Below are 23,879 nucleotides of genomic sequence, written 5' to 3' on the forward strand. Positions count from 1 at the left end.
AAAATACTGTCTGTGACGTGGAGTAAGAAGAGTCCACATCGCCCTTCACCCAGGAATACACTCACCCAGGCTCACCCACCCCAACCTCCAGTCATCAACATAGGCAGCCACGTCGGTTAGTTAGCAAGCAACAGGAGACTAGCAGATCTGAGTCACCCACTCCCCCGCAGTAAGAGGTCAATCTCCACCAGGAAGCCCACTCTGCAAAGTTCCCTTGTTTGCCTCCCAGGCTGCCGCCACTGTGACCCACATAAAACTGATTCTCTAGCCTCAGCAGCCTACCCGAGCCTCCTCTACACTCCCCAAATCACAACTCCCACCGGCCTCCTGGAAACACCTCGGCAGCCAATACCGCTCACCGCCCTCACTACTCACTCCTGTGTCAAGTTCTCTGCCTGACAACTCCTCAGCCCGGTGCATCTGGGGCCCGCAGAGTCACCTCTTCGCTCAACTCTTCCGTGCCTCTGCCTTTCCAGGAACTAACCACCAGTTACCTTAGCGAAGCTAAACTCTCCATGTTCTCTCCCCCCAGCCCTACCCCAAGCTGCCCAATTCCCAGAGCTTGCGGAGGGGGTGTGGAGGAGACGCATCTGCTTGCTCCTTAGAGATCAGGCCCACAGAGGCCCCTAAAATTCCAAACACCACCCCCTCCCCAGCCACCCCGCTATAATCAGCCTCTGGGGCGCCGGCATCAAAAGCCGAGCTCGCAGTCACTACAGTGGAGTCTCCGTGCCTCTGTGCCTCCCTTCCCTGGCCGCAAAATCCCAAATAACTCGCCCCTGAGGCCCCCGCGTAGAGGCCAAGACCCCGGCCAAGCCTCCGGCCAACGGAGTTTCCCAGATCGGACCCAGTGCCCCCAAGGCCCGGGCCGCCGGTACCGCTTTGCTGCCCCAGGCCGCTGCACTGCAGGGGCCGAGCCGCGTCCCCTCTCGGCCCCCATTGTTGCGGGTCTCAGCGGCCCCGGCTGGGAGCCGGGGACCGGCACCGGCTCTCACCTCCCACGCCGCGAATCCGGGCCGCGCCGGATCGGGCAGGGCCGAGGGACCTCGCTTCCCGCTGAGCCCGCCCGGGCAGTCTGTGGTGGCGGGGGCGGCGGCTGAGGCGGGAATCAGCCGGCCAGGCCCGGACGCCGAGGACTCGCTCCGGCCGAGCGACGGTCTTCTCCGGCGGCGGCGCTCGCAGCCTCCGCTCGCGGTCCGCGCCAGAAAGAGTCCCCCTCCCGGCCCGCGCGCCCGGTCGCCCGGACGGGAACACGCACCGTCGACAGGAAAGTTCCGCTGAGATGCGACCGGAGGCCCTTGCTCCCCTGAACGGGGCGCACGGCGGCTCCTCTCGGGAGGGAGCCAGTATCTACCTCAGGGCACCGTTTCGGGAGTGAATGCGGCACGAAACTCCCAGGCCAGAATCTGCCTGGTAACAGTTCCAGAGGTGGGTTCAAGGGGATGGCTTTCCGTTCACCAACCACTTAGCGCCTCAGACGAGCCTCCATTCCTCGCTTGGGGACAACCCAGGAGGCTTGTTATTTGGGACGGAGGCGCTGCTAGGAGCCCGGGTGGAGACAGGAGTCTGGGGCTGCACTTGGGGGAGGGTCGTGGATGACAGCGCCTCTCACAGCGGTTGCCTCAGCCTCAAGGAGCCCTGAAATTGTTGTGCACCGCGTGACTCCCGCCTTTTCCTTCAACAGCCTCACCCCCTATCCTGTCTGACGAGGAACTGAGGCCAGAAGGGGCTTTCTTGACCAGTGACGCTCCAGCGGAGGTGAGGGAATCAGGTGGGAAGTACTGCCATCGGGACTCCAGCTCTCTCCCCGCAGCCCGGCTTCCCTCTCCTCCTCCTCCCAAACCGTGAATATTGGCAAAATGATTTTTTTAATACAGAAGTGGATCTTCCGTTGGAAGGTTTTGCTTGTTTTCCCTCATAAAATCAAAAGAATAAAAATGCCTTTCTCATTTCCACCTCCCTTTTCACCTGGGCCTTCATACATCTAGAAACCAAACGCAATGATTTCCACAGCAAAATAATTACAAAAATAAACATGTGTTATCTCAAACTATCCATGGGGAAAAAAATTTTTTTTAAGATTTCTTTGCTTGGGCAGGTGTTGGGGCCTAGCGCTGACATCCCATATGGGCGGGTTCGAATCCGGCCTGCTCCACTTCGCATCCAGCTCCCTGCAAATGGCCTGGGAAAAGCAGCGGAAAGGCCAGTGCTGCGGCATCCTGGGCTAAGCTGCCGCCTACAGTGCAGGAATCCTGTAAAGGCACTGGTTCATGTCCCTGCTGCTCCTCTTCCAATCCAGCTCTCTGCTTAAGGCCTGGGAAAGTGGCGATGGCCCAAGTGCTTGGGCCCCTGCGTCCACGTTGGAGACTTGGAAGAGGCTCCCCTGGCTCCTAGCTCCTGGCTTCTGGCTTCAGATCAGCTCAGCTCTGGCTGTTGCAGCCATTTGGAGAGTAGACCAGCAGACAGAGGACACTTCTCCCTGTCTTTCCCTCTGTCTGTAACTCTCTCTCTCTCAAATAAATAAATAAAAATTTTAAAAAGAGGAGGAAGAAGAAATGCATTTTAACATGGCCACCCACGTGGGAGACCTGGATGAAGCTCCTTGCTCCTGGCTTCCACCTGGCCCATCGCTGATGCTACGGCCATCTGGGAATAAATCAGCAGATGGAAGATCTCTCTCTCCCTGTCTCTCCCTCTTTCTCTGTAACTCTTTCAAATACACAAATATATATTTAAGAGAGAGAGAGAGAGAGAGAGATGTATTTATTTATTTGAAAGGCGGAGTTAGAGAAAGAGAGAGATCTTCCATCTGCTTGTTCACTCCCGAATGGCTACAACAACTGGGGCCGTTTCAGGTCAAAGCCAGGAGCCTAGAACTCCATGTAGCTCTCCCAGGTGGGTGACAGGAGCCCAAGAACTTGGACCATCTTCTGCTGCTTTCCCAGGTGCATCAGCAGGGAGCTGGATCCGAAGTGTAGCTATTGGGACTCAAACTGACACTCATATGGGATGCGGATGATACAGGCAGTGACTTAACCCACTGGGCTGCAAAGCTGGCCCCTCCATGGGAACTGACTCTCCAGAAAGGGCCATGCCACTCATTTGCACCTGAATGAAATGTTATCACTGTGTGATGTTGCAGTTGATTTCTCAACAATGTTGCAGTGGATTAGTTTCTGAGAGGAGGAGCCAGGTGGGGGCAAGAGGCGCGGAGTCACCACACAGACCCCAGGAGTCAGGTGAAAGCAGGCCAGAGGCGAGCAGCCTGCAGACTGGTTTATTTGAGTTAGTACAACAGCTTATATAGCCAAGACCAGCCAATCTGGTCAAGGGGCTGTCTATGCCCCATCCAATCACAGCCTGTTGTCAGGCAGTTTCCAAAGCCATCCAGTCACAGCCTGTTACCAGTCAGGCTCTGTTGTCATGTGGTTTCCTCTGTTGTCATGTGGTTTCCGAAGCCATCCAATCATGGCCTGTTGCCAGGCAGTTTCTGTTGTCAGTGGCCATCTTGGCATGAACTTTTCACCTCAGTGGCCATCTTAGCATGAACTTTTCACCTCAGCGGCCATCTTGATATGACCTTTTCACCTCATTCCACCACAGTGTTGCACACATACACACCTGGTTTTCCATTTAGCCTCTCCTCTGGAAGTAGTGAAAAGGCTCTGCCTTGGCTGGCGCCACAGCTCACTAGGCTAATCCTCCGCCTTGTGGCGCCGGCATACCGGGTTCTAGTCCCGGTCGGGGTGCCGGATTCTGTCCCGGTTGCCCCTCTTCCAGGCCAGCTCTCTGCTGTGACCAGGGAGTGCAGTGGAGGATGGCCCAGGTGCTTGGGCCCTGCACCCCATGGGAGACCAGGATAAGTGCCTGGCTCCTGCCATCGGATCAGCGCGGTGCGCCGGCTGCAGCGGCCATTGGAGGGTGAACCAGCGGCAAAGGAAGACCTTTCTCTCTGTCTCTCTATCTCTCTCACTGTCCACTCTGCCTGTCAAAAAAAAAAAAAAAAAAGAAAGAAAAGAAAAGAAAAAAAAGAAAAGGCTCTGCCTGTGGAAAGGCATTTTGGTGTTCTTCTGGAAAAGGCAGGCTCGTGGATTAGAAAGCAACAAGCGCCAAGCCTCTGGAGGTTCTGTGCTTCCTCAAGCAAGAGAAACTTCATGCTAGATTCTTAACGGGCAAAGGATGCCTCAATAGCTGGCTCACTTCTCTCAGTAGCCTAACACTGATTGGTACTCTGACCATTCCTTGCTGGGGGCCTTGTATCCCATATTAGAGTGCTAGTTCAAGTCCCACTGTTATGCTGTCCATCTAGCTTCCTGCTAATGCATCCTGGAAGGCAGCATATGATGATTCAAGTACTTGGGTCCCTGCCACCCATGTGGGAGATCTAGATGGGGTCCCTGGCTCCTGACTTTAGCCAGGCCCAGATCCTGATGTTGCAGGCATTTGGGGAGTGAGCCGGTGAATGGAAGACCTCTCTCCCCTCTGCCACTCTGCCTTTCAAGTAGATGAAAAAGAAAAATATTTTTTAGAAAGCTTTTATTTAATAAATATAAATTTCATAGGTACAGCTTTTAGAATATAACGGTTCTCCACCCCCATACCCACCCTCTCACCCCCAAAGTGTCCTACCTCCTACTCCCTCTCCCATCCCATTCTTCATTAAGAAAAAGAAAAACATTTAAGAAATTAAAGAAGGCAACTAAGTGGAAAAACTGCTAGTGTTCATAGATTGAAAGATAATATTGGTATGATACCAATACTATCCAAAGTGATCTAGAGATTCAGTGCAATCCCTCTCAAATCCCAACAGAAAAACCCATCCTAAAATTCAGGTGAAACCTCAAGGGATCCCAAATAGCACCCCCAAAAAAGTCTTGCAAAAATAACAAAGTTGGAGGACTCACGTTTCCTGACGTCAAGACTTACTCCAAAGTTACAGTAATCAAAACAATATGATATTGATGCGATCTTGCAAAAATAACAAAGTTGGAGGACTCACGTTTCCTGACGTCAAGACTTACTCCAAAGTTACAGTAATCAAAACAATATGATATTGATGCGAAGATTGACAGATAGACCAACTGAGTAGAATACAGAGCCCAGAAATAAGTCCTTGTAGTCGAATGATTTTCAGCATTGGTGCCAAGACCATTCAATGTGGGAAAGACAATTCTTTTCAGCCAGTGGTGCTGGGAAGCTGCATCTCCACATGCAAAAGAATACCTTACATCCTATGGGAAAATTAAGTCAAAATGGATGAAAAATCTAAATGTAAAAGCTAAAACTATAAAACTCTTAGAAGAAAACATATGGGGAAAACCTCATGACACTGGGTTTAATAATGATTTATTGGACTTGAGAACTAAAGCACAAGCAACAGCAGAAAAAAATAGATATGTTGGCCTTCATCAAAATCAAAAGCTTGTGTGCAATCAAGGAACATTATAAATGAAAAAGCAATCCATGATATGGGAGAAAATATGTTCAAATCACTTATCTGATAATAAGTATCTAGGACATATAAACTCCTACAATTTGATAACAACAAAATTAAAGCTTATATTCAAAAATAGATGAAAGACTTGAATAAATGTTTCTCCAAAGAAGATATATAACATGGTCAATAAGCACATGAATAGACATGAAACATCACTAATCACTGAGAGAAATGCAAATAAAATAAGATACCACTTCACACCCATTAATGCGGCTATTATAATTTTTAAAATATTTTTTATTTATTTGAAAGGCAGAGTTACAGAGAGAGAGAGGGAGATCTTCCATCTGCTGGTTCACTCCCCAAATGGCCACAACAGCTGGGATTGGGCCAGGCTGATGCAGAAGTCTGGAGCTTCTTCCAGATCTCCCATGTGGGTGCAGGGGTCCTAGCACTTGGGCCATCTTCTGCTGCTTTCCCAGGTGTACTTGCAAGGAGCTGGATTGGAAGTGGAACAGCTGGCTCTCCAACTGCTGTCCATATGGGATGCCAGTGTTACAGGCAAAAGCTTAACCTGCTATACCACCACAACACCAACCCCAAAATAATTTTTTGAAAAAACAGAAAATAAAGCGCTGAGGCATAACAGATAAATCCACCGCTTGAAGTGCTGGCATCCCATACAGGCATCAGTTCAGATCCTGGCTGCTCCGCTTCAGATCCTGTTCTCTGCTATGGCCTGGGAAGGCAGTGGAGGATGGCCCAAGTACTCAGGCCCCTGCATCGACGTGGGAGGCCCAGAGGAGGCTTCTGGTTCCTTGCCTCAGATCGGCCCAGCCCTGGCTGTTGCAGCCATTTGGGGAGTGGGCCTGCTGATGAAAGAATTCTCTTTTCTGCCTCTGCCTCTCTGTAATTCTGTGTTTCAAATAAATAAATTTATTTATTTTATTTATTTATTTTACACGGGGGGGGGGGGGTCTTCCGTCTGCTGGTTTACTCCCCAATGGGCCGCAGCAGCCAGAGCTGCACTGATCCGGAGCCAAGAGCCAGGAGCTTCTTCCGGGTCTCCCACATGGGTGCAGGGGCCCAAGGACTTGGGCCATCTTCCACTGCTTTCCTAGGCTGTAGCAGAGAGGCGGATCGGAAGTGAAGCAGCCAGGTCTTGAACCGGAGCCAATATGGGATGCCGGTGCTTCAGGCCAGGGTATTAACTCGCTGCGTCACAGTGCCGGCCCCCAAATAAATAAATAAATTTTTAGAAAGAAAACTAGAGGCCGGCACCACAGCTCACTTGGCTAATCCTCCGCCTGCGGCACTGGCACCCCGGATTCTAGTCCCGGTTGGGGGGCCGGATTCTGTCCCAATTGCCCCTCTTCCAGGCCAGCTCTCTGCTGTGGCCCAGGAAGGCAGTGGAGGATGGCCCAAGTGCTTGGGCTCTGCACCTGCATGGGAGACCTGGAGGAAGCACCTGGCTCCTGGCTTCAGATCGGCGCAGCACACCGGCCACAGCATACCAGTCGTGGCAGCCATTTGGGGGGTGAACCAACAGAAAAAGGAAGACCTTCTCTCTGTCTCTCTCTCTCTCTCTAACTCTGCCTGTCCAAAAAAAAAAAAAAAAAAAAAAACTAGAAAATAAGTTATTAGCAAGGATATGGAGAAATTGTCACCCTTGCATATTAATAGAGATGTAAACTGGTATATCACGTATGGGAGAGAAACAGTGCAGTGGTTCCTCAAGAAATTAAATATAGCATTGCCATCCTTCTGTTGCTGGATATACATTCAAAAGTAGTGAGGTCAGGGGTGGGGGCTGTGGTGCAGTAGGTTAATCCTCCGCCTGCGGCACCGGCATCCCATATGGGTGCCAGTTGGAGTCCCGGCTGCTCCACTTCTGATCCAGCTCTCTGCTGTGACCTGGGAAAGCAGTGGAAGATGGCCCAAGTCCTTGGGCCCCTGCACCACTGTGGGAGACTGGGAAGAAGCACCTGGCTCCTGGCTTTGGATTGGCACAGCTCCAACTGTTGCAGCCATCTGGGGAGTGAACCTGGGAATGAACCAACAGAAGACCTTTCTCTCTGTCTCTCCCTCTCACTCTCTGTAACTCTACCTCTCAAATAAATAAATAAAAAATCTTAAAAAAAAAAAAAGTAGTGCGGTCAGGCATTTGAACAGATATTTATGCATCTACATTCACAGCAGCATCATTCACAATAGCCAAAAGGTGGAAGCAACCCAAGAGACAACCAAAAGATGACTGGATAAATAACATGTGGCCTCTACGTGTAATGGAATCTTATTCATTTATTATCAGAAGGAAATTCTGATACATGCTACAACATGGATGAACCTTGAGGATGCTGTGTGAAGTGAATTAAGCCAGACATAAAAAAGACAAATATTCAGGCAGCCAGCATTGTGACATAGTGAGTAAAGCTTTAGCCTGTGGCATCCCTTTTAGTTGCCAATTCCAATGCAGTTCTCTGCTACTGCAGCTGGGAAAAGCAGCAGAAAGTGGACCAAGTGCTTGGGCCCCAGAACCCACGTGGGAGACCCATAGGAAGCTCCTGGCTCCTGGCTTTGGATGGGTCCAGCTCCAGCTGTTGTAGCCATTTGGGGAGTGGACCCGTGGATGGAAGAGCTCTCTATGTCTGTCTCTCCCTTTGTCTCTTTCTCTCCATAATTCTTCCTTTGGAATAAATAAATAAATCTTTTTTAAAAAAAGGACAAATATTATATGATTTCACTTCTATAAGATGCCTCAAATAGTCAATTTCATAGACATAGAAAGTAGAATAATGGTTGCCAGGAGGTGAGTTGGGAATAGATACAGAGTTTCAATTTGGGGAGACAAAAAAGTTCTGGAGATGGATAGTGATAATAGTTGTACAACAATGTCAATCTAATACACTTACAGTATAACGGCTAATGATACATTTTATGCTATATGTTCTTAGATGCAATAAAAAAAGCATTATAAAAGTAGAAGGCTTATATTCTGGTTTCTCTTCAGATCGTAGAAGGCTTGGAATTCATTAATTTTTTTAAAGATTCATTTATATGAAAGGCAGAGTTAGAGAGAGAGAGGAAGGAAGGGAGGGAGAGACAGAGAAGAGATCTTCCATCCTCTGCTTCACTCCCCAAATGGCTACAATGGCTGGAGCTGGGCCAGTCCTAAGCCAAGAGCTTCATCCAGGTCTCCCATGTGAGTGCAGAGGCCCAAGCACTTGGGTCATCCTCTGATGCTTTCCCAGGTATATTAGCAGGGAGCTGGATCAGAAGTGGAGCAGCTGGAACTCGAACTAGCACGAATATGAGATGCCAGTGTGACAGACAGCAGCTTTACCTGCTACACTGTGATGGTAGCCCCCAAATTTAAAACTTTAGTGCATCAATAACTAGAAAGTGAAAGATAGCTTACACAGTGCAAGAAATCTGCAAATTTGCAAATCGTATATCCTATAGAAGTTTAATATCAATAATTCATAAATAACTTCAACAGTTTGACAAAGATACAAGCAATCCAAATTAGAAATGGGTAGTGGTGGGCATTTGTCCTAGCAGTCAAGATGCCGGTTAGAATGCCTGAGGCCCACACCAGAGTGCCTGGGTTCAATTCCTGGCTCTGGCTCCTGATTTCAGCTCCCAGCTAATGAAGACCCTGAGAAGCAGCAGGTGATGGCTCAAGTAATTGGATTCCGGCCACCTATATAGGAGATGTAGACTGCTTTTCCAGCTCCTGACGTCAACCTCATGGCTGTTGTGGGTATTTTGGAGAATGAATGGGAGCACTGTTTCTTTCTCTCTCTGTCTCTGCCTATTGAGCAAATATTTTATTAAAAATAACATTTGACTTGAAAACAAGAGACTTTGGTCTGGCGCTGTGGCTCACTTGGTTAATCCTCTGCCTGCGGCGCTGGCATCCCATATGGGTGCTGGGTTCTAGTCCCGGTTGCTCCTTTTCTAGTCCAGCTCTCTGCTGTGGCCCAGGAAGGCAGTGGAGGATGGTTCACATGCTTGGGCCCCTGCACCTGGCTCCTGGCTTTGCATCAGCATAGCTCTGACTGTAGCGGCCATTTGGGGGGTGAACCAACCAACGGAAGGAAGACCTTTATCTCTGTCTCTCTTACTGTCTATCTGTCAAATAAAAAAAAAGGAAAGAGAGAGAGAGAAAGAGAGTAAGAAAGAGAGAGAGAGAGAGAGAGAGAAAGAAAGAAAGAAAGAAAGAAAGAAAGAAAACAAGAGACTTGAAAACACATTTCTCTTAAGAAGACATACAAATGGCCAATAAGCACATGAAAGGATGTTCAGCATCATTAGTCATTAGGGAAATGCAAATCATGACCACAGTGAAATACCAACCCCTATCTAGTAAGCTGGCTATGTGAAAATCAACAGGAAATAACAAGTAGGAATGAGGATGTGAAAAAAAATGGAAACCTTCTGTGCTGCTGGTGGGAATGTAAACGGGACAACCACTGTGGAAAACAGTTTGGCAGTTCTTTCAAAAACCAGATTACTATATGTCCCAGAAATTTCACTCCCAGGGGATTGGCGTTGTGGCATAGTGGCTAAAGCTGCTGCCTCTAGTGCTGGAATCCCATGTGGGTGCCAGTTTGAGTCTCGGCTACTCCACTTTTGATCCAGCTCTCTGCTATGGCCTGGGAAAGCTCCTGGCTCCTGGCTTTGGATTGGTGCAGCTTTGGCTGTTGCGGCCAATTGGAAAGTGAACCAGCAGGTGGAAGACACCTCTCTCTCTCTCTCTCTCTCTCTCTCTCTCTTTGCCTTTCCTTCTCTCTCTGTGTAACTTTCAAATAAATAAATAAAACTTAAAAAGAAATTTCACTCCTAGGTGTACACCCAAAAGAATTGAAAGAAAAGGGGTGGGCATTTGTTGCAGTGGTTAAGATGTCACTTGGGATCATTTCATCTGTTTCAGATTGCCTGGATTTAAGTCCCTGCTTCACTTCCAATCCTGCTTCCTGCTAATGTGCATCCCAGGAGGCAGTGGATAACGGCTCAAGTATTCAGGTCCCTGAAGTCCACGTTGTGGTGCTGGATTGCAGGTCAAGTCACTGCCAGCAACAACAGCATCTTATATCAGAATGCCAGTTCCTGTCTCCCATTTGCTCTGCTTCTGATCCAGCTCCCTACTAATGCACCTGGGAAAGCAGTCAAGGATGTCTTGAATACGTGGGACCCTGCCACCAAAATGGGAGAACTGGATGGAGTTCTAGGATCCTGCAACCAATGGGGGAATGAACTAGTGGATGGAAGGTCTTTTTCTTCTTCTCTCTGTTGCTCTTCATTTCAAATAATTAAAAACAACTTAAAAATTATTCAGATCCCTGCCACTCACATGGGAGTGGCATTCCTGGATGGAATTCCATGCTCCTGGCTTCAGCCTACCTCAACCTTGGCCATTTTGCACAATTGGGTAGTGAACCAATGGATTGAAGATCTCGCTCTCTCACTTTTTCTTTCTGTGTTTCACGTAAAAATTAGCAAACTTTGAAGAATGGAAAGTAAGAACTCATACAGATACTCATACACCACTGTTCATTGCAATAGTAATGAAAGCCAAGGTGAAACAGCCCAAATATCCATTGACAGAGGAATAGATCACATGTGGTACATCCACACAATGCACTATCATTTAGCCATAAAAAGAATGAGGTACTGATAGACACTACCACAAGGATGACCCTTGAAAACATGCCCAATGAAAGATGTCATGCAGACAAGCCACGTATTATTTGACTCAACTTATATGATATATCACATAGGTGAATCCATAGAAACAGAAAATAGATTAGTGATTACATGTGGCTGGGAGATGATAGAATGGAGAGTAACTGTTTAATGGGTATGGGGTTGGGGCCGGTGCTGTGGTGCAGTGGGTTAAGCTGAAATATGCAGCATCAGCATCCCGTATGGGTGCCTTTTGAGTCCACCTGCTCTACTTCCAATCCAGTTCCCTGCTAATGGCCTGGAAAAAACAGAGGAAGATGGCCCAGGTACTGGGGCCCCGGCATCCATGCGGGAAACCTGGAAGAAGCTCCTGGCTCCTGGCCCAGCTCTGGCCCTTGTGGCCATTTGGGGAGTGAACCAGCAGATGGATTATCTCTTTCTCTCTCTCTCTTTCTGTAATTCTGACTTATAAATGAATAAATAAATCTTTTTTTAAGTGGGTATGGAGTTTTATTTTGGGGTGAAGAAAGCATATTGGCATTGTGACACAGCTAGTTAAGCTGCTCCTCAAAATGCCAGCATCCCATATTAAGAACCCTAGTTCAAGTTCCAGCTGCCTCCTGCTGATGCACCTGGGAGAGTAGCAGATGACAGCCCAAGTGCTTAGGCCCCCAACAGCCTCATGGAAGAACCAGATGGAGTTCCAGGCTCCTGCCTTTTGCCTGACCCAGCCTGAGCTATTGAAGCCACTTGGGGAGTGAACCAGTAGACGGAAGATCTCTGTATGTCACTCTTCTGCCTTTTATATAAATTAAATCTTAAAAAAAAAAAAAAGCCAAAACTAGATAATGGTGCTGGTTGCTTAACATTGTAAATGTACTGAATGCCATTGAAATACTTGTTTACGATGGTTAATTTTGTATTATATGTGTCTTACTGCAGTTTTTAAGAGAAACATTTTTAAAGATTTATTTTACTTATTTGAAAGTCAGAATTAGAGAGAGGGATAGACACAGAAAGAAAGAGAGAGATCTTCCATCTGCTGAGTCACTCCCCAAATGGCTGCAATGGCTAGGCCCTGGCCAGATGGAAACCAAGAGCCAGGATCTTCTTCCAGGTCTCCCACGTGGGTGGGTACAGAGTCCTAAGCACTTGGGCTGTCTTCCACTGCCTTTTCCAGGCCAATAGCAGGGGGCTGGATTGGAAGTGGAGAAGCCAAGACTCGAATCTGTACCCATACGAGATGCTGACATTTCAGGCAGTGGTTCTACCCACTATGCCATAACACTGACCCCTCTGTTTTTCAGGTTTTCTTTTTCTTTCTTTCTTTTTTTAAGGGACTCAGAAGGGGCCAGTGCTGTAGCATAGTGGGTAAAGCTGCCACCTGCAGTGCCAGCATCCAATATGGGTGCTGATTTGAGTCCTGGCTGCTCCAGTTCCCATCCAGCTCCCTGCTAATGCACCTGGGAAGGCAGCAGAAGATAGCCCAAATCCTTGGGCTCCTGCACCCATGTGGGAGACCCGCAGGAAGCTCCTGGCTCCTAGCTTCAGAGCAACTCAGCTCTGGCCATTGCAGCCAATTAGGGACTGAACTAGCAGATGGAAGATCTCTCTGTCTCCCCCACCACCACCAGCTGTGCCTTTCAGATAAATAAATCTTTTTTTTTTTTTTTAAAAAGGACACAGAAGCTCAGATGTCACAACTAGTAACTGGTGCAGCCAGAATTTGAACTTAGATCTAAGAATTCAAATATAGCAAAAAACAAAAACAAAAACAATTTCAAAAAGTCCATAGAAAATTGAATTATAAGTTTATTCTGGTGCAAAAAATTTTTTGAAATTTAAACTATTTAAATTTAAATTCTTTAAAAAGTTCATGAGGGGTTCTTGTGGCAAAGCGAGCTAAGTTGCTACCTGCAGTGCTGGCATTCCAAATCAGAGTGCTGGTTTGAGCCCTGGCTGCTCCACTTTTGAAAGCACTCTGCCTGGCAAGGCAGCAGAAGATGGCCCAAGTGCTTCAGCCCTTGCCACTCACATGAAGACAGGGATAGAATTCTAGACTCCTGGCTTCAGCTTGGCCCAGCCCCTGCTCTTGGGGCTATTTGGAGAGTGAACCAGCAGCTGGCAGATCTCTCTCTCTCTCTCTCTCTCTCTATATATATATATATATATATGTATTTACATCTGCCTTTCAGATAAATAAATATTTTATATTTATATATTATTTATATTTATTATATATCTATATATATCTGCCTTTCGGATAAATAAATATTTTTTAAACTTCATGGAAAATGTGTATTATGGAAAAACTATGCATGGATTTAAATTTTTGCACCAAAACAAACTATCTCTTTGAAAATATTTGAGGAAAACAGATAAAGAAACAGAGAGCTGCCATCCCCTTGTTTGCAAATGCTTGCAACAGCCAGACCTGGGCCAAGGTCAAAGCCGGGAGCCAGGAGCACTGTCTAGGTCTTCTACATTGCTGGCAGGGACCTAGTTACCTGAGCCATCACTGCTGCCTCTCAGGGTTCCCATCAATAGGAAGCTAGAGTCAGAAGCAGGACTCAGGACTCTGACCCAGGCATGCCAACAGGGAAGGCAGGTATCCTAACCCTTGTCTTAATGGCTATGTCAAATGTCCACCCCTAAACTTATCTTTTAATTCCATTTTCCACTTGTATGTTACACAGCGCGTTTACTTACCTCAGAGTAAAAGACTTAGGTTGGGGGTTTTCTGAGCACAGGTTTCAGTAAGGGACGAGGAGGGCTTCTGCATAGTAGTCACACAATGCATCCGCGTTTTTCAGAGGAGGGAGTGAGGAATAGTCCCCACGTACAGTGCTCTGAGTTCTGGAGAGAATTCAGGATATTTGGGAGGACTGTAACCCCCTTCAAGCAAGGAAGAGATTTTCCTCAGATATAGTAGGGAGGGACCAGATCCTCTCACATGCTGTGTGACCTTAGGTAAACCACTTCACTTTCCTGAACTGGATTCTTGATCTGTAAAGTGGGAATAACAGCTTCGCCACACTCTTTGCTGCTTTCAGTCAATTCCACCATCTCCTTCTAGGGGGAGCAGGGTCTTACCTCTATAAAAAGTTGGCTGGCGTTCTCCACACTAGCTGCACATTTGCAATTATCTTGGTATAGCATAACATTCTTATTAGGGGTTGTATCTGACTCGTCCAGATGGGTGGTCAGTCCACCTCCATAGCCCCAAAGTCTGGTGGGGGGACTGGATTCTATGATTATGTATTGAAGAGACCATTAGGGTTGCCACTGCCCACACATTTGTCATTAAAGGATTCAGTTTCATGCAACAGACCCCAGGGATTTGTTATACAAAGGTGAGAACCACATAGTTCCTGAGGCTCCTAGGGGAAACAGGCACACAAACATAATTAGGATCCAGCCTGAACTCCTGTGAGAACAGCTATCAGCAAGAGTTCAGAGCAGAAAATCATTGGCTTAGATATCTTTAATAATACCCTCTTTGGCCACTCCTTAGCCATTACAAGGAATTTCCCTACTACTCTCATAGCAATCACCAATGTGTTATTGATCACTGTGTGCTCAGTGGTTGTGTGATCGGAGCAATTCAGAAGGCCACCTTTCCTTCTTGCTAAATCTCTACTCCCACCTAGTAAACCTATTTCCCTGTAATGCCCAGCCCAATTGCCACTTCTTCTTTGATGCCTCCCATAAACCTGAAGGGCAGGCCTATCTCCTGGCTTTCTTGGCACTTCATCCCACAAATATTGGGAGAATTCCATTTGGACCCCAGAGACAGAGTTGCACAGCTTGTAAACCAGTAGCAAGGCTTCAATCCGTAGTAGTTACGCCATTGCTAGAGGAGTACAGGTTCACTTCTCCCTGAAGGATCTAGGCATCGTGGAGGTCTTTTTAGCCCATTTTTTCCTTTATAAAACCACTCACCCACTGGGATGAGGCCTGGAGACCAGGTTTGTATTGTGCGTCTTAGTCCCTTCCCATTAGCCGATTGGCCCAGGGAGAATACCTGATTATAAGTGGACCTGTTGGATTCTATATTTCATAAATTTGGAGTCAAGTTTCAAAGATGCAGAGAGCTATGAAGCAACCAGGCAGAGGCAATTGGACAGAGAGTCCCAGAGGAGAGAGGGAGGCTTCCTGCCTGTGGAGTCCAAAAAAGACCTCTGAGAATTGCTTCCTGCTGGGGGCAATTCTGCAGTGCCCCAGGCAGGAGATGGTGGTGGTTTATCCTGAAAGCAGGGGGCACAAGTGGACAAATGGAGTCACAGTCACCAGATCTTAGTAGCTGACAGTGGCAATGGAGAAGAGAAGAGTCAAGGGTAACACCTGTTTGCTGAGTGCTGCTTTTTGCTAGAGGGGGAGCTCACCTGAGAAGTGGAGTCAAAGGCAGTGTGGGTGTTTTGGTGCCTTGTTGCTCGAAGCATGGAACAAAACCAACCAACAGCTCTGGCCTTAACTGAGAGCTTGCTAGAAAGGCAGGTTCTTAGGGTCTGCTGCAAACATCAGGGACTCTTGTGATTGAATGTATAATAGGCTGTCAGTGTCTGCCCATTTCCTTTCCTTGCCCTGCTCCATACTCAGTTTAACTGTTGAGAATTTAAAGTCTGTTAACACCAAAATTGAGTTACAAGGGCCCAGGAGCATCATGAATATGTGTACAGACTTTGATATATATGGCTAATTTTATAGGGAGAGGATCCATAGGAAGATAAGGACCTAGAAGGGTGAGTACCATTCTCTGCATATGTCAGTTTTACTTTATTTGTAAATAGACCATTTTAAAAGACGTTCAGAGCAAAATTGAGCAGAAAGTGCAGCATTCCCACATGCACAGGCTCACACATTGTCAACATCCTGCACCAGAGTGGTACATTTGCTGCTCAGTCAATGATGTTGACACATTGTCATCCCCCAGAGTCTGCAGTCTACACTAGAGTTCACTTTCAGTGATATGCTTTCTTTCTTTCTTTTTTTAAAGATTTATTTATTTGAAAGGCAGAGTTATAAGACAAAGAGGGAAAGAGATAGGTAGAGATCATTCAGCTGCTGGTTCATTCCCCAGCCAGGACTGGGCCAGGCCGAAGCCAGGCCTTCCGGGTCTCCCTTGTGGGTGCAGGGGCCCAAGGACTTGGGCCGTCTTCTGTTTGCTTTTCCAAATCTATTAGCAAGGAGCTGGATTGGAAGTGGAGCAGCTAGGGCATGAACGAGTGCCCTTTGGGGATGCCGTGGCCTTACAGGCAGCGGCTTAACCCGTTACACCACAACACCAGCCCCTAGTGATGTACTTTCTATGAGCACATTTATGTTTTTTTTTTTTGACAGGCAGAGTGGACAGTGAGAGAGAGACAGAGAGAAAGGTCTTCCTTTGCCGTTGGTTCACCCTCCAATGGCCGCCGGGGCCGGCGTGCTGCGGCCGGCGCACCGCGCTGATTCTATGGCAGGAGCCAGGTACTTTTCCTGGTCTCCCATGGGGTGCAGGGCCCAAGCACTTGGGCCATCCTCCACTTCACTCCCTGGCCACAGCAGAGAGCTGGCCTGGAAGAGGGGCAACTGGGACAGAATCCGGCGCCCCGACCGGGACTAGAACCCCGTGTGCCGGCGCCGCAAGGGGAGGATTAGCCTAGTGAGCCGCGGTGCCGGCCGAGCATGGGTTTTAACAACTGTATAATGACTTATACAATTTTACTTTTCAACATCATCTCATTTTTATTCAAGTAGCCCATGTTCAGGGCGGCTTAAAAGTCACTGAGTATAGGGAGGCAGGCATTTTGCCAAGCAGTTAAGACACCCACATCCTACATCAGAGTACCTGGGATGGACTCCTGACTCAAGATCCTGATTCCAGCTTCCTGTCAATGCAAACCATGGGAGGCAGTAGTGAGGACTCAAGTAATTGGCTTCCTATCACCCATATGGAAGGTTTGGCTTGCATTCCTGGCTCCCGGCCCATCACCAGCTGCTGTGGGCATTTAGAGAGTGAATTAGTGATTCAGCAGATAAGTCTGATCTCTCTCTCTCTCTCTGCCTTTCAATAATAATTTTTTAAAAGTCAAAGAGAGCAAAAAGAGCCTACATAGAAAACCAAGAGTCTCTCTTCCCTGCTCTCCTCCTTCCTACCCTCAGGCCCAGGCCCCAGGGCAGAGTAGCAGCCTTGGTGTAGCTACATGCTTGGCAGCAAGGTAATGAACCTTCTCCGTATCAGGAACATCAAACGGAACTGGAGACAAGTAGTCCATAGGAGGCCAAGTGGCCAGACTGGATAAACGCAGCCTCAGCCAATCAGGTACTTTAAAGATGTCTGATAATTCTTGATTGCTTCTTGAGATGCTCTGGTGACAACTTCCGGCTTCTTGCTGGTGAGGGGGAACTAAAGCTCAATACGGTGCTGTGATGTGGTCCTGCAAGGCTGAAGGGGGTTTGAATCTGGCTGCTATGTGGCCTTTGAAAATCTCTCTTCTTTGGACTTAGGGAGATGGGTGGGTGACTAGAAAAGCCCAGGCTTGCAGCTGCTGCTGCTACCAGTAGCTCTGTCTCTGGAGCCTTCCTGGGAGCCAGTGCTTCCTGCTGCCTTCCTTGCAACCACCTTTGGAGCAGGCATTATTATCCCCATTTTACAGATGAGGAATTGAGGCTCACAGGGGTTGCCAGAGCCATCCAGCTAGGGTCAAGGGCAAGTTTCAAAGCCCAGTGCCTCCTTCCCTTCCATCTTGCCTTCTCCTCATTAGGGGTTCTGCTGGCATGTGCATGGTGTGTGTGTATGGGAGATGGTGGAGCAGAGGGGAGCTCTAGGAGCAGAAGGACCAGCTTCCTCAGTCCTCAACAGTCCTTCAATCTCAGGGTGAAGGTCATCTTGCCCATATCCTGTCTAATGCTCACTTAAGCCTCCCAGAGCAGCGGCTCTCTGCCTTGGCTGAGTAGTAAATGTGCCCTCGGGGAGCTTCGGTAAACCCTGCTGCCTGTGCCCCACCCCTGGAGATTCCAGCAGGGACAGGGTCCAGACACAGGTAGCTCATAAAGCTCTGAAGAGGGTTTGAAGGTGCAGCCTTGGAGGATGGCCCAGGTCCTCGGGCCCTGCACCCGCATGGGAGACCAGGAGAAGCACCTGGCTCCTGCCTTTGGATCGGTGCGGCGCCGGCCGCGGCGGCCATTGGAGGGTGAACCAACGGCAAAAAGGAAGACCTTTCTCTCTGTCTCTCTCTCTCACTCTCCACTCTGCCTGTTAAAAAAAAAAAAAAGAAGAAGAAGAAGGTGCAGCCTTGGACTAGCCTGTCAGCCTACTGACAGGCCTTGTGGTAGACTTGCCCATTCGGCAGGCCTCGCCTGAGGAAGCTCTGCTCCTCTTTGCTGCACCACCCCAGCTACAGTGCAGCTCCCTTGCCCTCCAATAAGGCCATGGCACCTTTATGCTGCTCTCTTGATTTGTTGTCCTCCTCAGAATAGGCTAAGGCCATGGTGCTTCTCATGGATTCTTTTGGAACAAAAGCCCCTGGGATCCAGACCTGCCTGGCTTATGGGATAGGAAGTCCACCTCACCTGCATTCTCTCTGTTATGCATCCTATGGTGGGGTGGGGCTGGGGTGGAGAAAATGGGGAGGGCAATGTTTATTCTCCACCCAGGCTGCTCTGGGCATCCTCCAGCTCTCAGGCGAGGCTGGTGGCCCCATGAAATGAAACACATCCTGCATTCAGCAAAGGACAAGAACAAGTCTGGAGGCTGCAGGGATCTCAGGTGAGTTAGGCAAAGATAAATGTGGCGTGGAGCAAGAGTCTCCTGTTCCCTGCCTACTGGACTCAGGTACAGAGAGGTGGTCCTTGCGCTCCTGACTTAGACCCCCGTGTGAGCATGGGCCACAGAGCCCTGCAGGCTGATTTCAGAGCCTGCAAGAAAGAAGTGAAGTTGCAAGCAGAGAGGAAGCGAGAGGTGGACAGGGACGTGCCAGTGGTTGGACATAAGCTGAAGTGAACCCAGGAACTAGAAGTGGTGCTGAGGGAGATGCTGAGGCAGGAATCTGAGGTGGCCACTAAATGTGGTGTTCTTTGTCCTGTCCCTCCCCTTCCAAGGTTCTGGGCTTGAGAGGCACAGATTCATGGCAGGCCAAACCTGAAATGGTCCTTTTATCTACCTAAGAGGAGCACAAGATGTCACAGGGGAAAATGGGCTTATGACAGAAGAATATTACTAATACACACAATTTGGAAATCTCAGATCTAGTAAAACCCTGTTTGTGGGAGATGAATAAGGGAACTTGCCCAGGATCACCCTCTGGTCTCTTATGTCTCAGGCCAGGCCTATGGCTCCAAAGATCAGGCGTCAGGAGTCCCCAGAGGAGGCACAGCAAGAACACAGCAGCAAGTGGCCAAGAGGTCTCCTCGGTCTTGGAGGAGTCACATGGTGGGAGCCATTCTCAACATCTGAATGACGCCAGAGCCAGACCTATAGGCCCCAAGACGCAGAGGGATGCTGCCTTAGCTCAGCTCCCCCCAAAGTTACCAACATTCCGGTCTGTACTTATCTTTGGGGAAATGTAGAGCCCTGGACTGGGATGCAGGGCTCTTGGGTTGTAGGCTGCCCCAGGACTTCCTGGAATAGCAGTCCTCCTTTTAAGGGAGACAGCTGGACATGGCCACTCAGTCCCCAGACTGTGGGCCCATGATCCCTGCTAGGTGCTGCATCCTCCTCCAACACAGGGTCCATGGAGGAGCCCCAGATCCTAAGTAAAAACACAGTTGCTGCTTGTGCTGCCAGCATCCCATATCGGCGTGCCTATTCCAGTCTCAGCTCCTCTGCTTCACATCTAGCTTCCTTCTAATGTGTATCCTGGAAAGCAGCAGAAGATGGCCCAAGTGCTTGGACCCCTTGCCACCCCTGTGGGAGACTAACATGGAGTTTCAGGATCCTGGCAGCAGCCTGGTGCAGCTACACTTGTTGCAGGCAATTGGTGAGTGAACCAGTAGACAAGATCTCTCTCTCTCTCTCTCTCTCTCTCTCTCTCTCTCTCTCTCTCTCTCTCTCTCCATTTACTGGTTCACTCCCCCAAAAACCTAAAACAGATGGAGCTGGGTCAAGCTGAAGCCAGGAACTGGGAACTCAATCCGGATTTCTCATGTGGGTGGCAGGGATCCAACTACTTGAGCCATCACCTGTTGCCTCCCAGGATCTGCATTAACAGGAAGCTGGAATTGGAAGTAGAGCCAGGACTAGAACCCAGGTACCCTGCTATGGGATGCAGGCATTCTAAGCAGTGTCTTAACTGCTAGGCCAAATGCCTACCCCCGTAGTTTTGTTCATTTGTTTTTAAGACAAGACTTTTGTCAAGTGGTTCTCCATGGTTCCCACATCCACATACAGAGTGCCCCTGTCCATTCAGACCTCTTATACCAGCGATGGATTGTCCACGCTTTATGGAATGAAGCTTTCTCCTCCCTCCTGTTTTCTCCCCTGGTTGGTCCTAAGGAGGTGGGGGTCTGCACTCTGGAGAGAATGAGAACCAGACACTCTAGTTTCTTTTCCTGACACTCTTCCTCCTCTGAGAAATCCACTAGGTAGGGTACCCCGAGGCCAGCATGGCTGTTCTCCATTGCATCAGAATTTGGTAGCATGTGCTTGCCAGGAAACAGGTGGAGAGAACTGAGGGAAAGATCTGGTCCCTGGCTCAGAGGTTTTAAGCTTCCTTTTCCATGGAGCATCCAGCCATCCGAGATTAGGACCCTTGTATGTACTCAGCTGGATCCAGGGTCCCTTCCCCCTAGGATCTCCAGGGACAAGCCCACAGCCAAGGACCACAACCCCAGGTCACAACTGTTCTCAACTTCTGGCAATGGCCAGGACCTGAGAAATCATCCCCACCCTCTGATCTCCAGTGGACCCCCTCTCCCATGACAACCTGAGGCTGATCAGCAAGTCCTCCAGACCCTACGAACTTCTGCAGAGTCCCAGTGCTGCCTCTGAAGCCCTTCTTCCTGTCATGCCCACTCGTGCTTGGTCACCCTGGCCCTTGGTCCTATAGGGGAGGCAGCCAGCCTCGTGACTTCACAAAGGCTATCTTGTGACAAGTCTGGAGCTGATAAGGTAAGAGCTGGGCAGGGGAGGCTCCTCCAGGAACATCATGTGATTTTTCATAGAGTGACATCTTCACCTCTGAGGGAGAGAAGAACTGCCCCATGGTAAGAACCCAGGACCCCTCCCCCACTCCATGCCTCTCCTTGATGACTTTGGCTTCCATGCCTATTTGGGTACTCCTGGATACTTGGCAACATCTGTGGGAGGCCCAGGCCCATGATAACCAGGATAGGAAGCAGGTGATCACTCCAGATGGTAGTGGTGGAGGGTCTCTGACCTCTGAATTGGGGTCAGACCAGCATCCTCCAGTTAGACAAAGCCACTCTTCTCTAAGAACAGATAGAGTGGGAAGCTTTATCTAACCCACCCTCAGCAGGTCCCAAAGTACCTTTCATGGGCCAGGCTAGAGATCCTTGAATCTACTGGAAACATCTCATGGCTACAGATAGGCATTGCCAAAAGTCCAGGGCTCCTGGGAGTCGGGAGGCCAGCCTCATATGCCTTCTCTCCAGCGTCGAGTCCACCACTGTTTGCTTCTGGAAGAATTTATAATTCCAAGAACCCGAGGCAAGAGGCTGGGGTGCTTGCTTTGACCTTCTCGCACCTGTCCCCCAGCCTCCAATCTAGAACATCACCTCTTGGAAGGGCAGAGCCCCAGGAGTTGGTGGGGATGTTAACAGGAAGCTAGACGAGGGGGATGACAGGCCCTGGGGGTATCTGGAAGACAGAGTTTGACCCTCACCATGCTACAGCCCCTGCTCTGTGCGGGGCATATCCATTGTGAGGATGGCCCAGGTTCAAACCATCTCTGGCCACCCTCTCAGGCTGCTGCTGTGATTATGGCATCACTGTGCTGCGAGAGAAAGTCAGTGTGCTCTGGGCAACCTTGCTCCAACGCAGGCCCCTTCCCAGCGGGAAGGCAGGCGCAATGGGTGGCTCGGGGAGGGCAGCTTGTCTACATTCATGTCCAAGGGGCTCTTTGATCTTGACTTCCCATAGTCCTTGAAGAGCTTGAGGAGGCCTAGAGTAGGTCCTTCTACCTCCACCCTCTGACTCAGTTCTCTGTTAGGACAGAGAGGGGACAGGTGAGCCCCATGAGAGGCTCTCCTCCACTTCCCAGTATTTCTGAAATGTGCCTTTTTTTTTTTTTTTTTTTTTGTAAAGAGCTTGTTTCTCATCTAAATGTGAAAAGCCTGAGCTGCTCCAGCAGACAGTACTGTAAGCGAAGAGAAATCAACCAGAGTGCCAACTGCAGGCCTGGAGAACTCCAACAGGGACAGCCAGAGGCCAGCAATGTTCAAAGTAGGAAGAGCGACGACTTTTCCAGCACTGGGTACCAGGTCCCAAGCTAGGCACTACATGCGTTATCACATTTACTTTTTTTTTTTTTTTAAGATTTATTTATTTATCTGAAAGAGTTACTTAGAGAGGAGAGGCAGAGAGGTTGGTCTTTCATCCACTGATTTAATCCCCAACTGGCTGAAACTGCGCTGATCTGAAGCCAGTAGCCTGGAGCTTCCTCCAGTTCTCCCGAGTGCAGGGGCCCAAGAACCTGGGCCATCTTCCACTGCTTTCCCAGGCCATAGCAGAGAGCCGGACTAAAAGTGGAGCAGCCGGGACTTGAACTGGCACCCATATGGGATGCCGGCACTGCAGGCAACGGCTTTACCCGCTACGCCACAGCACCAGCCCCATCACATTTACTTCTCATAACAGCCCTGGGAAGGAGCTGTCACTCCCATTTTCCAGCTGAGGAAATCGAAACTCAAGAGAAGAGAAGTAACTGCGCTCGAATCCCACAGTTGATAAAGGGGAGCACCAGTATCAGGGCCCAGGTCCCAGGTCTGTTTGCCTCTAAAGCTGGGGTGAACCACTGAGCTGTTGCCTTCTCCAAACTCTTTCCAACAGTTAAAAGGAGCAGTTTTCATCCCTAACCATTAGGGCGGGGTTGGAGGGGAGTCAAAGAGGGGATGGAATTTGAGCCTTCTATTACCCAGACCAGCAGCTTTTGGATTAGGGGGTTTTGTTTTTTGTTCTTTTAAATTTATCTGAGAGGCAGAGAGAGAAAGTGCTCCATCTGCTGGCTCACACCCCAAATGTCTACGATGTCTGGAGCTGGGCCAGGCTGAAGCTGGGAGCCAAGAACTCAGTCCAGGTCTCCCATGTTGGTGGTAGGGATCCAACTACTCACACCACACTGCTGCCTCCCAGGGTGCACAGTGGCAGGAAGCTGGAGCCAAGAGCCAGAGCAGGTATGGAACCCAGGCACTGCAGTGTGGGGCACGGGCATCCTAATCACTAGGCCAAATGCCTGCCCCTGGAGAGGGAGTTGTGATTGCTGGAACTTGTCTTGATATTCACTGGGCAGCAGCTGCTCTGACTTGCTTCCTACCATTTTGGAAATGATTAAAGTGAGGTCTTGGGCGGGGAGCGGGGGGGGGGGGGTGGTCTGTGTCTGAGTAGCAGCACTGGAGTAGGGTTGCCAGATAAAACATAGGATAATTAGTTTAACTTGAATTTCAGATTAAGTGATGAGTAATTTTTCTTTGTATGAATGTGACCAGAGATCGGCTGCTTGGGGGTACTTGTCTTTGCACAAGAAATATCTCAGATGTGGGACAGAGAGTAGTGGCAAGCGAGGCAGCAAAGTTCAATGAAGAGAGTACACTTGGTAGG

General features: G+C 49.0%; 2 protein-coding genes and 1 long non-coding RNA gene across 6 annotated transcripts in view; 2 read left to right on the top strand and 1 right to left on the bottom strand.

The window, feature by feature from the left end:
• The window catches only part of RAD54L2 (RAD54 like 2), a 126,854-nt gene extending 125,458 nt beyond the window's left edge, over positions 1–1,396 (bottom strand). Inside the window, exon 1 of one of the 3 annotated variants that reach the window (XM_070050757.2) lies at positions 1,259–1,396. The gene's annotated coding sequence lies outside the window, so the exon portion shown is untranslated. Of the gene's footprint in view, positions 1–995; positions 1,227–1,258 lie in introns of those variants that run through there. The other 2 variants (XM_002713224.6, XM_070050756.2) reach the window with 2 other exon arrangements.
• Positions 1,260–11,621, top strand: LOC108177108 (uncharacterized). Of its 2 annotated transcripts, XR_016214790.1 has the most exons (3): positions 1,289–1,428; positions 1,685–1,758; positions 10,374–11,621. It is a non-coding gene; the product is annotated as an uncharacterized LOC108177108 (long non-coding RNA). The 2 variants fall into 2 exon arrangements; XR_001793867.3 differs by lacking the exon at positions 10,374–11,621 and having other exon boundaries at positions 1,260–1,428; positions 1,685–2,053.
• An 11,811-nt stretch (positions 11,622–23,432) lies between these two features.
• The window catches only part of DCAF1 (DDB1 and CUL4 associated factor 1), an 87,551-nt gene continuing 87,104 nt past the window's right edge, over positions 23,433–23,879 (top strand). Inside the window, exon 1 of the mRNA XM_089306176.1 lies at positions 23,433–23,455. The gene's annotated coding sequence lies outside the window, so the exon portion shown is untranslated. The remainder of the gene's footprint in view (positions 23,456–23,879) is intronic.

The sequence above is a fragment of the Oryctolagus cuniculus genome, chromosome 10 (genome assembly GCF_051225735.1).
Source record: "Oryctolagus cuniculus isolate XC-2025 breed Fujian yellow rabbit chromosome 10, ASM5122573v1, whole genome shotgun sequence".
Taxonomy (NCBI): Eukaryota; Metazoa; Chordata; class Mammalia; order Lagomorpha; family Leporidae; genus Oryctolagus; species Oryctolagus cuniculus.